The 16,989-nt window shown below is 31.6% G+C and overlaps 1 protein-coding gene across 27 annotated transcripts in view; it reads left to right on the top strand.

The window, feature by feature from the left end:
* Window positions 1-10,479: 10,479 nt before the first annotated feature.
* The window catches only part of LOC147812665 (inversin-A-like), a 77,967-nt gene continuing 71,457 nt past the window's right edge, over window positions 10,480-16,989 (top strand). For 23 of the 27 annotated variants that reach the window (XM_087162015.1, XM_087162014.1, XM_087162023.1 and 20 more), the window contains exons 1-2: window positions 10,495-10,723; window positions 15,000-15,102. The gene's annotated coding sequence lies outside the window, so the exon portion shown is untranslated. Of the gene's footprint in view, window positions 10,724-14,999; window positions 15,103-16,989 lie in introns of all 27 variants that reach the window. The other 4 variants (XM_087162009.1, XM_087162010.1, XM_087162011.1 and 1 more) reach the window with 2 other exon arrangements.

Genomic DNA, 16,989 nt, shown 5'->3' on the forward strand with positions numbered 1-16,989 from the left:
GTAGGATCCTTTATTGTATCGAAAAACACATTAAATAAATAATATAAAGTAAAAAAAAAACAAAAGAAAAATATATAAAAATTTTTAAAAATTGACCTCTGCCTTGGTTCGAACCTGCACCCCCTCGCTTAAGGCGTAAGTCACTAGCACGCGGTCTTAGCCGTTGTACCATGTTTATACGGAGATCAGGCTACTACATAGCTTCAAGTGCCCTCTCCCGGTTAGCTAAAAAAAATACTTGAGGGACCTTTGTGGTCCCCCTATAAGGTCTATAAAAAATTTTCTCGGTAGGGTGGTTTGGCTCATAATCGCCAACTTTCCGCCCGAGTTTGAAAATTATAGCTTATTATTAAAGGGAATTAGACGGACTTGAAATTTGAGCCTTTTTCCCGCCATTTTATTTTGTTTCATTATTTATTCTTTTATGCGTTCTTTCACCAAGAAAGATGCTTGATTTTAAACATATAGCATTTTTCGGATGCTAAACTTTCGTGAAAATATTGTAACAGGAGTAAAAAAAAATAATAATATAAATAAATTAATTTTCCGGGAAATTTTCAGTTTTTAAGCTGTATTTGAAATTTCTCGAATAAAAAAATTTTTTTTTGCATGTAGGATCCTTTAATGTATCGAAAAACACATTAAATAAATAATATGAAGTAAAAAAAAACAAAAGAAAAAAATATAAAAAATTTTGAAAATTGACCTCTGCCGGGGATCGAACCTGCATCCCCTCGCATAAGACGTAAGGCACTAGCACGTGGTCTTAGCCGTTGTACCACGTTTATACGGAGCTCAGGCTACTACATAACTTCAAGTACCCTCTCCCGGTTCGCTAAAAAAAATACTTGAGGGGCCTTTGAGGCCCCCCTATATGGTCTATTAAAATGTTTCTCGGAAGGGTGGATTGGCTCATAAAGGCCAACTTTCCGGCCGAGTTTGAAAATTATAGCTTAATATTAAAGGCAGTTAGACGGACTTGAAATTTGAGCCTTTTTCCCGCCATTTTATTTTGTTTTATTATTCATTCCTTTATGCGTACTTTCACCAAGAAAGACGCTTGATTTTAAACATAGAGCATTTTTCGGATGCTAAGCTTTCGTGAAAATATTGTAAAAGGAGTAAAAAAAAAATGATATAAATAAACTAATTTTCCGGGAATTTTCCAGTTTTTAAGCTGTATTTGAAATTTCTTGAATAAAAAAAATTTTATTTTGCTTGTAGGATCCTTTAATGTATCGAAAAACACATTAAATAAATAATATAATGTAAAAAAAAACAAATGAAAAAATATAAAAATTTTTAAAAATTGACCTCTGCCTTGGTTCGAACCTGCACCCCCTCGCTTAAGGCGTAAGTCACTAGCACGCGGTTTTAGCCGTTGTACCATGTTTATACGAAGATCAGGCTACTACATAGCTTCAAGTACCCTCTCCCGGTTAGCTAAAAAAAATACTTGAGGGGCCTTTGTGGCCCCCTTATATGGTCTATAAAAATTTATCTCGGTAGGGTGGTTTGGCTCATAGAGGCCAACTGTCCGCCCGAGTTTGAAAATTATAGCTTAATATTAAAGGGAGTTAGACGGACTTGAAATTTTAGCCTTTTTCCCGCCATTTTATTTTGTTTCATTATTTATTCCTTTATGCGTTCTTATGCCAAGAAAGACGCTTGATTTTAACATAGAGCATTTTTCGGATGCTAAACTTTCGTGAAAATATTGTAAAAGGAGTAAAAAAAATGATATAAATAAACTAATTTTCCGGGAATTTTCCAGTTTTTAAGCTGTATTTGAAATTTCTTGAATAAAAAAATTTTTATTTTGCTTGTAGGATCCTTTAATGGATCGAAAAACACATTAAATAAATAATATAATGTAAAAAAAACAAAAGAAAAAAATATAAAAAATTTTAGAAATTGACCTCTACCGGGTTTCGAACCGGCACCCCCTCGCTTAAGGCGTAAGTCACTAGCACTCGGTATAAGCCGTTGTACCACGTTTACACCGAGATCAGGCTACTACATAGCTTCAAGTACCCTCTCCCGGTTAGCTAAAAAAAATACTTGAAGGGCCTTTGTGGCCCCCTTATATGGTCTATAAAAATTTATCTCGGTAGGGTGGTTTGGCTCATAGAGACCAACTTTCCGCCCGAGTTTGAAAATTATAGCTTAGTATTAAAGGGAGTTAGACGGACTTGAAATTTGAGCCTTTTTCCCGCCATTTTATTTTGTTTTATTATTTATTCCTTTATGGGTTCTTTCACCAAGAAAGACGCTTGATTTTAAACATATAGCATTTTTCGGATGCTAAATTTTCGTGAAAATATTGTAAAAGGAGTAAAAAAAATTAATAATATAAATAAACTAATTTTCCGGGAATTTTCCAGTTTTTAAGCTGTATTTGAAATTTCTCGGATAAAAAAAATTTTTTTTTGCATGTAGGATCCTTTAATGTATCGAAAAACACATTAAATAAATAATATAATGTAAAAAAAACGAAAGAAAAAAATATAAAAAATTTTAAAAATTGACCTCTGCCGGGGTTCGAACCTGCACCCCCTCGCATAAGGCGTAAGTCACTAGCACGCGGTCTTAGCCGTTGTACCATGTTTATACGGAGATCAGTCTACTACACAGCTTCAAGTACCCTCTCCCGGTTAGCTAAAAAATTACTTGAGGGGCTTTTGTGGTCTCCCTATATGGACTATAAAAATTTATCCCGGTAGGGTGGTTTGGCTCATAGAGGCCAACTTTCCGCCCTAGTTTGAAAATTATAGCTTAGTATTAAAGGGAGTTAGACGGACTTGAAATTTGAGTCTTTTTCCCGCCATTTTATTTTGTTTTATTATTTATTCCTTTATGCGCTCTTTCACCAAGAAAGACGCTTGATTTTAAACATATAGCATTTTTCGGATGCTAAACTTTCGTGAAAATATTGTAAAAGGAGTAAAAAAAATTAATAATATAAATAAACTTATTTTCCGGGAATTTTCCAGTTTTTAAGCTGTATTTGAAATTTCTCGAATAAAAAAAATTTTTTTTTGCATGTAGGATCCTTTAATGTATCGAAAAACACATTAAATAAATAATATAATGTAAAAAAAAAAACAAAAGAAAAAAATATAAAAAATTTTAAAAATTGACCTCTACCTTAGTTCGAAACTGCACCCTCTCGCTTAAGGCGTTAGTCACTAGCACACGGTCTTAGCCGTTGTACCATGTTTATACGGAGATCAGGCTACTACATAGCTTCAAGTACCCTCTCCCGGTTAGCGAAAAAAAATACTTGAGGGGCCTTTGTGGCCCCCTTATATGGTCTATAAAAATTTCTCTCGGTAGGGTGGTTTGGCTCATAGAGGCCAACTTTCCGCCCGAGTTTGAAAATTATAGCTTAGTATTAAAGGGAGTTAGACGGACTTGAAATTTGAGCCTTTTCCCGCCATTTTATTTTGTTTTATTATTTATTCCTTTATGCGTTCTTTCACCAAGAAAGACGCTTGATTTTAAATATCTAGAATTTTTCGGATGCTAAACATTCGTGAAAATATTGTAAAAGGAGTAAAAAAAATTAATAATATAAATAAACTAATTTTCCGGGAATTATCCAGTTTTTAAGCTGTATTTGAAATTTCTCGAATAAAAAAAATTTTTTTTGCATGTAGGATCCTTTAATGTATCGAAAAACACATTAAATAAATAATATAATGTAAAAAAAACAAAAGAAAAAAATATAAAATTTTTAAAAATTGACCTCTGCCGGGGTTCGAACCTGCACCCCCTCGCATAAGGCGTAAGGCACTAGCACGCGGTCTTAGCCGTTGTACCACGTTTATACGGAGCTTAGGCTACTACATAGCTTCAAGTACTCTCTCCCGGTTCGCTAAAAAAAAATACTTGAGGGGCCTTTGAGGCCCCCCTATATGGTCTATAAAAAATTTTCTCGGTAGGGTGGATTGGCTCATATAGGCCAACTTTCCGCCCGAGTTTGAAAATTATAGCTTAATATTAAAGAGAGTTAGACGGACTTGAAATTTGAGCCTTTTTCCTGCCATTTTATTTTGTTTCATTATTTACTCCTTTATGCGTTCTTTCACCAAGAAAGACGCTTGATTTTAAACATAGAGCATTTTTCGGATGCAAAACTTTCGCGAAAATAATGTAAAAGTAGTAAAAAAAAATGATATAAATAAACTAATTTTCCGGGAATTTTCCAGTTTTTAAGCTGTATTTTAAATTTTTCGAATAAAAAAAATTTTTTTTTGCATGTAGGATCCTTTAATGTATCGAAAAACACATTAAATAAATAATATGTAAAAAAAAAACAAAAGAAAAAAATATAAAAATTTTTAAAAATTGATCTCAGCCAGGGTTCGAACCTGCATCCCCTCGCTTAAGGCGTAAGTCACTAGCACGTGGTCTTAGCCGTTGTACCACGTTTATACGGAGATTAGGCTACTACATAGCTTCTAGTACCCTCTCCCGGTTAGCTAAGAAAAAATATTTGAGGGGCCTTTGTGGCCCCCCTATAAGGTCTATAAAAATTTTTCTCGGTAGGGTGGTTTGGCTCATAATGGCCAACTTTCCGCCCGAGTTTGAAAATTATAGCTTAATATTAAAGGGAGTTAGACGGACTTGAAATTTTAGCCTTTTTCCCGCCATTTTATTTTGTTTCATTATTTACTCCTTTATGCGTTCTTTCACCAAGAAAGACGCTTGATTTTAAACATAGAGCATTTTTCGGATGCAAAACTTTCGCGAAAATATTGTAAAAGTAGTAAAAAAAAATGATATAAATAAACTAATTTTCCGGGAATTTTCCAGTTTTTAAGCTGTATTTTAAATTTTTCGAATAAAAAAAATTCTTTTTTGCATGTAGGATCCTTTAATGTATCGAAAAACACATTAAATAAATAATATGTAAAAAAAAAAAACAAAAGAAATAAATATAAAAAATTTTAAAAATTGATCTCAGCCAGGGTTCGAACCTGCACCCCCTCGCTTAAGGCGTAAGTCACTAGCACGCGGTCTTAGCCGTTGTACCGCGTTTATACGGAGATTAGGCTACTACATAGCTTCTAGTACCCTGTCCCGGTTAGCTCAAAAAAATACTTGAGGGGCCCTTGAGGCCCCCCTATATTGTCTATAAAAAATTTTCTCGGTAGGGTGGTTTGGCTCATAATGGCCAACTTTCCGCCCGAGTTTGAAAATTATAGCTTAATATTAAAGGGAGTTAGACGGACTTGAAATTTTAGCCTTTTTCACGCCATTTTTTTTTTTTTTTGTTTCATTATTTATTCCTTTATGCGTTCTTTCGCCAAGAAAGACGCTTGATTTTAAACATAAAGCATTTTTCGGATGCAAAACTTTCGTGAAAATATTGTAAAAGGAGTAAAAAAAAAACTATATAAATAAACTAATTTTCCGGGAATTTTCCAGTTTTTAAGCTGTATTTGAAGTTTTTCGAATTAAAAAAATTTTTTTTTTGCATGTAGGATCCTTTAATGTATCGAAAAACACATTAAATAAATAGTATGATGCAAAAAAAAAAGAAAAAATATAAAAAAAAATTTTAAAATTTACCTCAGCCCGGGTTCGAACCGGCACCCCCTCGCTTAAGGCGTAAGTCACTAGCACGCGGTCTTAGCCGTTGTACCACGTTTATACGGAGATCAGGCTACTACATAGCTTCAAGTACCCTCTCCCGGTAAGCTAAAAAAAATACTTGAGGGGCCTTTGTGGCCCCCCTACATGGTCTATAAAAATTTTTCTCGGTAGGGTGGTTTGACTCTTATTGGCCAACTTTCCGCCCGAGTTTGAAAATTATAGCTTAATATTAAAGGGAGTTAGACGGACTTGAAATTTGAGCCTTTTTCCCGCCATTTTATTTTGTTTCATTATTTATTCCTTTATGCTTTCTTTCACCAAGAAAGACGCTTGATTTTAAACATAGAGCATTTTTCGGAAGCTTAACTTTCGTGAAAATATTGTAAAAGGAGTAAAAAAAAATTAATTTAAATAAACTAATTTTACGGGAATTTTCCTGTTTTTAAGCTGTATTTGAAATTTCTCGAAAAAAAATTATTTTTTGCATGTAGGATCCTTTAATGTATCGAAAAACACATTAAATAAATAATATAATGTAAAAAAAACAAAAGAAAAAAATATAAAAAATTTTAAAAATTGAACTCGAACCTGCACCCCCTCGCTTATGGCGTAAGTCACTAGCACGCGGTCTTAGCCGTTGTACCACGTTTATACGGAGATCACGCTACTACATAGCTTCAAGTACCCTCTCCCGGTAAGCTAAAAAAAATACTTGAGGATCCTTTGTGGCCCCCGTATATAGTCTATAAAAAATTTTCATGGTTGGGTGGTTTTACTCATAGAGGCCAACTTTCCGCCCGAATTTGAAAATTATAGCTTAATATTAAAGGCAGTTAGACGGACTTGAAATTTGAGCCTTTTTCCCGCCATTTTATTTTGTTTTATTATTCATTCCTTTATGCGTTCTTTCACCAAGAAAGACGCTTGATTTTAACATAGAGCATTTTTCGGACGCTAAACTTTCGTGAAAATATTGTAAAAGGAGTAAAAAAAAATGATATAAATAAACTAATTTTCCGGGAATTTTCCAATTTTTAAGCTGTATTTGAAATTTCTTGAATAAAAAAAATTTTTATTTTGCTTGTAGGATCCTTTAATGTATCGAAAAACACATTAAATAAATAATATAATGTAAAAAAAAACAAAAGAAAAAAATATAAAAAATTTTAAAAATTGACCTCTACCGGGTTTCGAACCGGCACCCCCTCGCTTAAAACGTAAGTCACCAGCACTCGGTATTAGCCGTTGTACCACGTTTATACCGAGATCAGGCTACTACATAGCTTCAAGTACCCTCTCCCGGTAAGCTAAAAAAAATACTTGAGGATCCTTTGTGGCCCCCGTATATAGTCTATAAAAAATTTTCATGGTTGGGTGGTTTGGCTCATAGAGGCCAACTTTACGTCCGAGTCTGGAAATTATAGCTTAATAATAAAGGGAGTTAGACGGACTTGAAATTTAAGCCTTTTTCCCGCCATTTTATTTTGTTTCATTATTTATTCCTTTATGCTTTCTTTCACCAAGAAAGACGCTTGATTTTAAACATAGAGCATTTTTCGGATGCAAAACTTTCGCGAAAATATTGTAAAAGTAGTAAAAAAAATGATATAAATAAACTAATTTTCCTGGAATTTTCCAGTTTTTAAGCTGTATTTGGAATTTTTCGAATAAAAAAAATTATTTTTTGCATGTAGGATCCTTTAATGTATCGAAAAACACATTAAATAAATAATATGTAAAAAAAAACAAAAGAAAAAAATATAAAAAATTTTAAAAATTGACCTCAGCCTGGGTTCGAACCTGCGCCCCCTCGCTTAAGGCGTAAGTCACCAGCACGCGGTCTTAGCCGTTGTACCACGTTTATACGGAGATTAGGCTACTACATAGCTTCTAGTACCCTCTCCCGGTTAGCTAAAAAAAATACTTGAGGGGCCTTTGAGGCCCCCCTATATGGTCTATAAAAATTTTCTCGGTAGGGTGGATTGGCTCATGTAGGCCAACTTTTCGCCCGAGTTTGAAAATTATAGCTTAATATTAAAGAGAGTTAGACGAACGTGAAATTTGAGCCTTTTTCCCGCCATTTTATTTTGTTTTATTATTTATTCCTTTATGCGTTCTTTCACGAAGAAAGACGCTTGATTTTAAACATAGAACATTTTTCGGATGCTAAGCTTTCGTGAAAATATTGTAGGAGGAGTAAAAAAAAATATGATATAAATAAACTAATTTTCCGGGAATTTTCCAGTTTTTAAGCTGTATTTGAAATTTCTTGAATAAAAAAAATTTTATTTTGCTTGTAGGATCCCTTAATGTATCGAAAGACACATTAAATAAATAATATAATGTAAAAAAAAAACAAAAGAAAAAAGTATAAAAAGTTTTAACAATTGACCTCTACCGGGATTCAAACCGGCATCCCCTCCCTTAACGCGTAAGTCACTAGCACGCGGTCGTAGCCGTTGTACCACGTTTATACGGAGATCAGGTTACTACATAGCTTCAAGTACCCTCTCCCGGTTAGCTAAAAAAAAATACTTGAGGGGCCTTTGTGGCCCCCCTATATAGTCTATAACAAATTTTCTCTGTAGGGAGGTTTGGCTCATGGAGGCCAACTTTCCGCTCGAGTTTGAAAATTATAGCTTAGTATTAAAGGGAGTTAGATGGACTTGAAATTTGAGCCTTTTTCCAGCCATTTTATTTTCTTTTATTATTCATTCCTTTATGCGTTCTTTCACCATGAAAGACGCTTGATTTTAAACATGGAGCATTTTTCGGATGCTAAACTTTCGTGAAAATATTGTAAAAGGAGTAAAAGAAAATTATAAACTAATTTTCCGGGAATTTTCCAGTTTTTAAGCTGTATTTGAAATTTCTCGAATAAAAAATTTTTTTTTGCATGTAGGATCCTTTAATGTATCGAAAAACACATTAAATAAAAAGTATAATGCAAAAAAAAAAAAAAAAAAAAAAAAAAAATATAAAATTTTTTTTAAAAATTTACCTCAGCCGGGATTCGAACCCACCCCCCATCGCTTATGGCGTAAGTCACTAGCACGCGGTCTTAACCGTTGCACCACGTTTATACGGGGATCAGGCTACTACATAGCTTCAAGTACCCTCTCCCAGTCAGCTAAACAAAAGATTTAAGGGGCATTTGCTGCCCCCCTATATTATCTATAAAAATTTTTCTTGGTTGGGTGGTTTGGCTTATAGAGGCCAACTATTTGTCCGAGTTTGAAAATTATCCCTTAATATTAAAGGGAGTTAAACGGACTAGAAATTTGAACCTTTTTCCCGCCATTTTATTTTATTTTTCATTCCATTATGCTTTCTTTCACCAAGAAAGACACTTGATTTCAAACACAGAATACATTTCGCAAGCTAAACTATCGTGAAAATATTGTAAAAGGAGTAAAAAAAATATTTTAATATAAATAAACTAAATTTCCGAGATTTTTGCAGTTTTTAAGCATTAATTGAAATTTCCTGAATGAAACAAAATAATTTTTTATATATAGGATCCTTTAATATATCTAAAAACACTTTAAATAAATATTATAATGTAAAAAAAACAGAAGAAAAAAATATAAAAAATTTTAAAAGTTCACCCCCGCCGGGGTTCGAACCTGCACCCCATCGCTTAAGCCGTAAGTCACTAGCACGCGGTTTTAGCCGTGAAACCACGTTTATACGGGGATCAGGCTACTACATAGCTTCAAGTACCCTCTCCCTTTCAGCTAAACAAAAGACTTAAGGGGCATTTGCTCCCCCCTATATGGTCTATAAAAAATTTTACCTGGTAGGGTGGTTTGGCTCATAGAGGCCAACTTTCCGCCCGAGTTTGAAAGTTATAGCTTAATATTAAAGGGAGTTAGACGGACTTGAAATTTGAACCTCTTCCCGCAATTTTATTTAGTTTTTATTCCATTATTCGTTCTTTCACCTAGAAAGACACTTGATTTTAAGCGTGGATCACATTTCGAATGCTAAACTATCGTGAAAATATTGTAAAAGGAGTTTAAAAAAATAATATAGGAAAAATTAATTAATTCTCCAGGAATTTTGGAAAATTTTATAAATTTTGGAAAATCCAGAAAATTTGAAAATTATCCTCAGATGGGGTTCGAACCCGCACCCCATCGCTTAAGACATCAGGCACTAGCACGCATTCTTAGCCGTTGACCCACGCTTGTACGGAAATCGGGCTACTACATAGCTTCATGTACCCTCTCCCGGTGAGCTAAAGAAAAGACTTAAGGGGCGTTCGCAGCCCCTCTAATTGGTCTATGAAAATTTTCCTTTGTAGGGTGACTCGGCTCATAGAGGGCAAATTTCCGTCCGAAGGGAGTTAGGCGGACTTGAAATTAATAAGTAGTAATAATTAAATAAATGAGTAGTAATTAAAAATAAAAAGTAATAATTTATGTCATTTTCTTTAATCTTCTACCTTCTTTAATTTATGTTCTGCGAAGTCTCGCTACTATTTTCCATACCATCTTATTTTGACAGCGCTGTCAAAAAGCACGCGAACCCAACTAGCATAATGGAAACTATCTGACACCTTCTGCAAACGGTCCAAACTGCGATGGCATGTCTGAAAAACTCTTAATGGATATTTTCTGTCCCTTTTTAAGCCCATTGTGCAGCTCTAGTGCGATGTAAATGAACAAATCAATCAATCTCTTCCTTTCTTAGTGTTCACCAAGTGTTCACTTAGTGTTTTGTTTTAACCCTTCCCTCAAGACATAATCATTTTCTCAGGTTATGCTTCACATCTCTCCATTCGCGAATTTATCCTAAACAGTGGGAATGCCCTTTGAGAGTAAACAACTAAACTGATCATTTATTTTAAGATTAAAGAACTCATGTAACAGAAATAGAAAGTCATAAACGTCGTAATCAAAACAAACAGAATAAAAATTGGGCAGAAAATTTAAATTTCTGTTTGTTTAAATAAGCTTCGAGAAATGAGATTAAAATGTTCTAATTTTAAAAGACTATAGAGAATGGACCTCATTGAAGAAATCCTTATCTTAAGAATTCCTTTAAAGAACATTAATCATATGTATTATCTTTAAAGAGCATTAAGAACATGTATGCTTTTGATGAAGCTATATGCTTGGTTAGTTTTATTTCCACCCACTGAATGTTTAAATTAGTCATGGAACTAATTTAAATATTTAGTGGTATACCATGTTAATTGTATTTTCTACTACAAATCGCATTTTGAAATCTTAATCGCAAATTCCATACTTGTATTTTTATAATGATATACTGTGAAGTATTAATACTCAAGTAACCTCTTTGATTCTATGTTATGTAGGTTTTATAATTCTGTATAAAACTTTAATAATGCAAATATAGTTATTTAAAAAGATAATTGTAAAAAAATATAACTTTCTGTTATATAAAAAATTGCAAGTCAAATATGTTTATGTAGGAATGGATTGCTAAGCAATTCTATTTTCTATTTGGTTTTTAGTATCACCCATTTAATTTAATTTGTTTCGGTTTTATTCATAATTTTTAATGTCTTGGAAAAAATAAGTTTTTTTCTGTAAATATTCCTAACTAATAGAAAACCAAAATTTCTTGATAATTGGGAATAAATTTTATTTACTATGTTTCCATTTTTCTCCAGAAGGACTCACTTTCAGCTTGCCCCTTGATTTTTGAGCCCACACATTGTATGGTAAAAGTTCTTTATGTTTTGGTAAATTCTTTTACCCTTAACAGTTGAAACCATTAGTTTTGTCACACCTTGTAACTACTAGCAGCTATGTAATTGATTTTGGTTGTATGAGCCAAATTTTTGATTTTTTAAAAATAAAACCTAGTTTTGTTTGCAGATATGAATAATTGAAGTTTATTATTTTTGTGAAATATGACTAATTTATGTGCCAATAATACTTCTTTAATGATACTACTTAAATTAAACATAGGTTGTTTATTTTTTAAAAAAATTGTTTAAAAAGATGTGTGTTAGGGGCCGTTCAAAAAGTACGTACACAAAATGGAGAAATTTTAAACCCCTCCCCCCCTTGTACATTACCGTACATAAGGTCTTGCTCCCCCCCTTAGAGTACGTACATTTTATTAGTCTACCCCCCTTTTTCATAAAAATTAAAATAATTATGTTTTAAATAAAATTAAATATTTACTTAAGGAGTGTGTAGGATAAAGTCAAATTTAAATTTGGTGTATGTTTATAAAGTACGTACTTTGTATAATACCTCCCCCCCACCCCATTGTACAAAACCGTACATAATAGCAAATCCTCTCCCCCCCCCTTCGGGATGTACGTACTTTTTGAACGGCCCCTTATTGAGGTATGTTTCACCTTTTTATGGGGTTGACAGATTTGACCCTGACACTTAAATGGTCTCGACAGAGAATTAAACTTCCACTAATGATTTTATTTGTTTAACTGCAGTAGCTTACCGATTTTTGGGCATTTAATCTCTAAAAAAAAATTGGCAAATCCACCATATAAATTCGAAATAAGTTTCAATCATTTTACTTACCTAAAATATGTAAAAGACATATATTACCAGCAGTAAGTTTGCAAACACGTTTTTTAAGCAACTCTCCCAAGAAAAAACATCATATTATGTAAACAAGGTATTTCTGAGAGCTGAAATAACTTCAGCTTATACTTTTCTCAAAAAAAAAAAAAAAAAAAGAGAAAGGAAAAAGCTCAAAATCCTTTTTGAAAATTGTACCCATACTGATGATCATAAAAAATAAAAGTAAGCAATTTTAAGGAGTAACACAATAGACTTCTTTATACAATCTTCCAAGTTTTGTATAAAAGGCTTGCAGATATAATAATTTAAAATTTTTGATATTTTCAAAACAGTTATTGTTTAAGAAGTATGTCGATGAATTTAAAATGTTGTGAGAAAGAAAGCAAGTTTTAAAAAACCAGCTATGTTTATTAGAACTCCTTAGACTGCACCAAAACTATTGCTGTTCAGAAATGAGATTTATCTATTTATATCTTATAACATCATATACAGGCTTGAGTTTTTGTATTTTGAAATGAATTGTTTTGTGACGGAAAAGAAAAAGATCCTAAATACTTTTTATATTTTTTTTTTTAATATAGTATGCAAAGAAACACAATATTTATTCAATACATCTTTACAAATAGTTCACAGCCAGTGGCACACAAAATTTTTCTTTCTTTCTCCAATGCCCACCTGTGTTAACATTTTCGTCAATTCAGGCATTTACAGGGCAGTCACTGGCCTCTCTTTCAGGGGCACCATATTAGGTGGGCCAGCGTTTATTTTCAGTTTCAACACAAATATTTATTTCACGTTTTTCAATAAATATATTTATAATTTTTAAAATTAATGTTTATTTTGCTTTATCTATTTACCTATATTTTTAATATTTCAAATTAATTTTTTATGTGTTTAAATTAGTATATTTTTATAAAGAATTCTAAAAACTTTGAAAAAATTTTTTAAAAGTTTTGAAATATTTTTCATAAAACTTTTTTTTTACTTTTAGTACTTATTTGTTATTTCTTAATGTGATCTATTATGTCATTTCATTTTTAATATATAACTGTGTTTGTGTCAGTTTTTCCCCCTTTAATATTATGAAATGAAAAAAAGGTATTGTAATTTTCTTTTATTATACATTTTTGCCGCAAATTTTGCACTTTTAATTTGTCTCATACGTAAGGGAAAACTGTTCTTTTCGAATCAGTTAGATATAGAATTTTTCATAACTTCTTCTTAAATTTATTTTTCTATTTTGATCCTTATGAAACATGCACTTAATTGTAAAACTTATAGGTACATAATTTTAATTTTATTAATTTACTTTTTAATTTTGTTAATTTGCTTTTAGTTTTTGTTATTTTGATATTTATAATGCTAATTTTTTTTTTGATATTAAGATTTTACGCCACACACAGTGCCATCTCCTTATTAGTGTGTGAAAAATTAATTATTAGATGTGAAGTTATTCAGTTTTTTATTCATTTTCTGTAAATGTTTTTCTTATTTGCAGTTACCTAAAAAACTGCATGATATTTTCTCAGAATAATAACTTTCAGGATTTGGGTATTAAATCTTTTTTGTGTGTCGAATCTTAGGACCTCATTTCCCCCCTCCCCTTATCTAATTGCATTAGTCTGTGGATCCATGCGCACATTTCTTACAACTCCCAACATTGTTTCTTTTAGATTAACAATTTTGTAGTAGGTATATGAGTTTATTCAGTTTGTCAATAAGTTTTTTTTTTTAATAAAATTTTTTTAAAATTTTTTGCTTTTAATGTTTCGTAACCAAAAAACTGCTTTTTACAAAGCATATAAGTGATTTCAGTTGTTTATTTTTGAGATGCACATATTTGAAAAATTGTCTGTGTTTGTAGCAGTTTTAGGATATGATGACAAGAGTTAATTTCTTGATATTTTAAAAACTTAGTCGTGTGCTAAGACATTTCAGGGTTTTTCATTCATTCATTTGATAAGATTGATACAAAACAGTCTGAAGTTAGAAGCAGTAAATATAATGCCTACAGTGTGTTTTCCAAGTTTATGAAGATAGCATTGATCATTCCTCGTAGCAATGCAACCTGAGAGAAAATATTCAGTTATCAGTAACAAAACTCTAGACGCTATTCTGTTCTTCTTTATCAAACAGACTTAAGAAAATTTTTCGACTGTGAAGGCAAACCTGAAAAGGCTGTGTTTTCAGAAAACGTTTCATAAAACGTTTTTAAAATTGCTTAATTGATCATTCAGTCTGTTTTAAACAATAGATTTGTTTAATTGTAATTTTCAGGGTGTTGTGCAAAAAAAAGTTGAATGAATTTAATTTAAAGATTGTGCCAATTTATTTAATTAACCTCATTACACTAAGCCATTTAAAAAAAAAAATTTTTTCGTAAGACTTCACACAAAGTCAGATTGTTGTTTTTGCTTTAAAGTTGATTAATATTTTTAGTCATTAAATTGTTACATTAATAACTGTGTTAATAATATGCCAATTTGTTCAAAGTTAAAAATTGCAGGCCAATTTTTAATCAAAAAAATAATAAAAGAAGTTAATTTTAAAGTGTGTTGATCAATAATATCTACAGGAAGTTATAACTAACTTTCTAGAAAATATTTATGAATATCTTTACAAAATATTATGTTCTAATTTAAACTTTGTTTTATAGTATTTGTTGCAATGATGCTTTTTTATGCCAATATGCTTTTTTTGATACTGCATCAATATTCTCAAACCAACTAATATTGCACCTTTGTATGGGAAAATATGTTCACAACATTAATGCTTTTTCAAAGTGTTCTTTTTGCGCTTTCTTCTTTGTCTTTATGCTAATTTATTCTTTTACTGGATTGTTATTAAATTGTAATAATGAATTTTTTACAGACTTATTCTGAAGCTCTGTGTGATATTTGGAAGAATATGTTTTAACTAAATGAAAGAAGAAAAGAAAGCAGCATAATTATTCATTCTAATCCAGTTATCTAAGGTATCAATTCCTTTATTATTTTAAATATTATAAAGGAAGAGTGGTGTAAGACTCGATAGTGGGGTGAAAGTGGGTACTTTGATTGTGTCAAAATTAATTCTGTTTTTTTAGTAGGCAAGCTCTGAATTGCACTTTACTAGTCTTAAAGATGCACCTATCATATTGTTGTTGATTAATTCAATGCATCTGTGTAAATAAGTTATGTCAACTTTAATGTTCTTTTGTTTTTGAATGTCATGGGTACCAGAACAAAGTTTATTACTTCCAAGCACAAAAACTTTATTTTCATAATTTGTGTAGTTTTTGAAGACTGCAGAATGTAGTTTATGTTTTGATATAAAAAATTCCCTGCAATTTTCTTTTGAAAAAATGCTATATTTTTTGTAAGGAATTTGTGAATGTACTTTCATCTTGAGTAGAAGGTCAAATCTACGTGTCTCTGAAACCATATGGACATACAATGCCATCTTTTGGAAGAAATTTCATTTTTTTAAAACGTTCCGAAACGCTGGCACAAATAAGTGACGGTCGGGGGTGAACGAGAAAACTCTCTGACACATGGGTGTGTCGGGCGGGAAGTGAGTGCGTTTCTTGCTGGCACATATATGTGACAGTCGGCTCGAAAGGGTTAAACAATGCGAAAAGAATAAACCAAAAAAAAATAGTTTAACTTAAAAAAATAGAAATAAAAAAAAACAGGTTTTTCAGCTCTTTTAAAAATTTGTCGGGTAGCCCTGCCCAGTTACAAAAATTATGTTTTTTGACTGGTTTTTCAGGTGTAAATAAAAATGACCAATGTATTGACAATAGATAAACCTCATTTATCATTTTTATCACAACATTATTTTATTTATTACATATTTATATACTTTTAGTGAATTCTATAATTTAATAACAATATTTGCTGTTAAAAATGCATATAACATTCAAATTTGAAGCAATAAAATAATAATCTTTGCAACCGTTCATTTATCGATGAAATAAAATTTGGCAGTGATATCCGACATTCATGTGAGCGGGGCAACCAATTTTTTTTTAATTTCATGACTACTGTATTCAACATATTTTCAAAACTATTGTTTACCATGTTAACAGCTGCATAAATACTTGAAACTTTGAAAATAATCTTTTTTTAGTATAACAATTAATGTCCATTGTCCCATTGACTTGAAAAAATATTCTATACATGTGAAATTGACAGTGGGTGGGGGGGGGGAGCGGAACTACATGACTCTCCCCTAAATTGCTTGCATAATTTTCCTAAATTACCTTATAAAATGGAAATATCTGCTACTTTTTCATTGAAATTATCTTATTTCTAAATTTTCCCATTCCATCTAAATTCCCGGGTGATTTGACTTTTTCTAGAAAAAAATCGTTTATAACAAAAGTTGTACATGTGTGACTTTTCAGGAGTGTTGTCTTGTACAACACTAAACAATGAATATCTGACAGTTTCTATGTTGAGCAATTCAGCTCCAACACCCTTTGAATCATAACTAACCTATCTTTCCCCACTCTTCTTTATGTATGGGAATAAAAAACTATGATATTGAACTAAATTTGTGTATTATTTTTTTAATTACCCCTTTTTTAATAAACTTTTATAATGAGTAATTTAATAATATCTCCCTGCCATGTATATTCTTTTCCATAAAATTATAATTCTCTATTTAGGTTGTGCAAAAAATTTTGTGGATACATTTATAAATTAGGTTATAGTCATTGAAAAGTTACATCACAAAATCACTTATGTATTTTTATGATGACTACTTTTGTCATTCTGATAGCATTATAATCTGGTCACTATAAAACAAAGATGGCAAAGCTACGACACTCGTGCCACTAGGCGTACAGATGTAATGGTTGCACACAACAAGTGTACTA

This window comes from Parasteatoda tepidariorum, chromosome 4 (assembly GCF_982258835.1).
Source record: "Parasteatoda tepidariorum strain Cologne lab strain chromosome 4, Ptep-v5.0, whole genome shotgun sequence".
Lineage (NCBI taxonomy): Eukaryota > Metazoa > Arthropoda > Arachnida > Araneae > Theridiidae > Parasteatoda > Parasteatoda tepidariorum.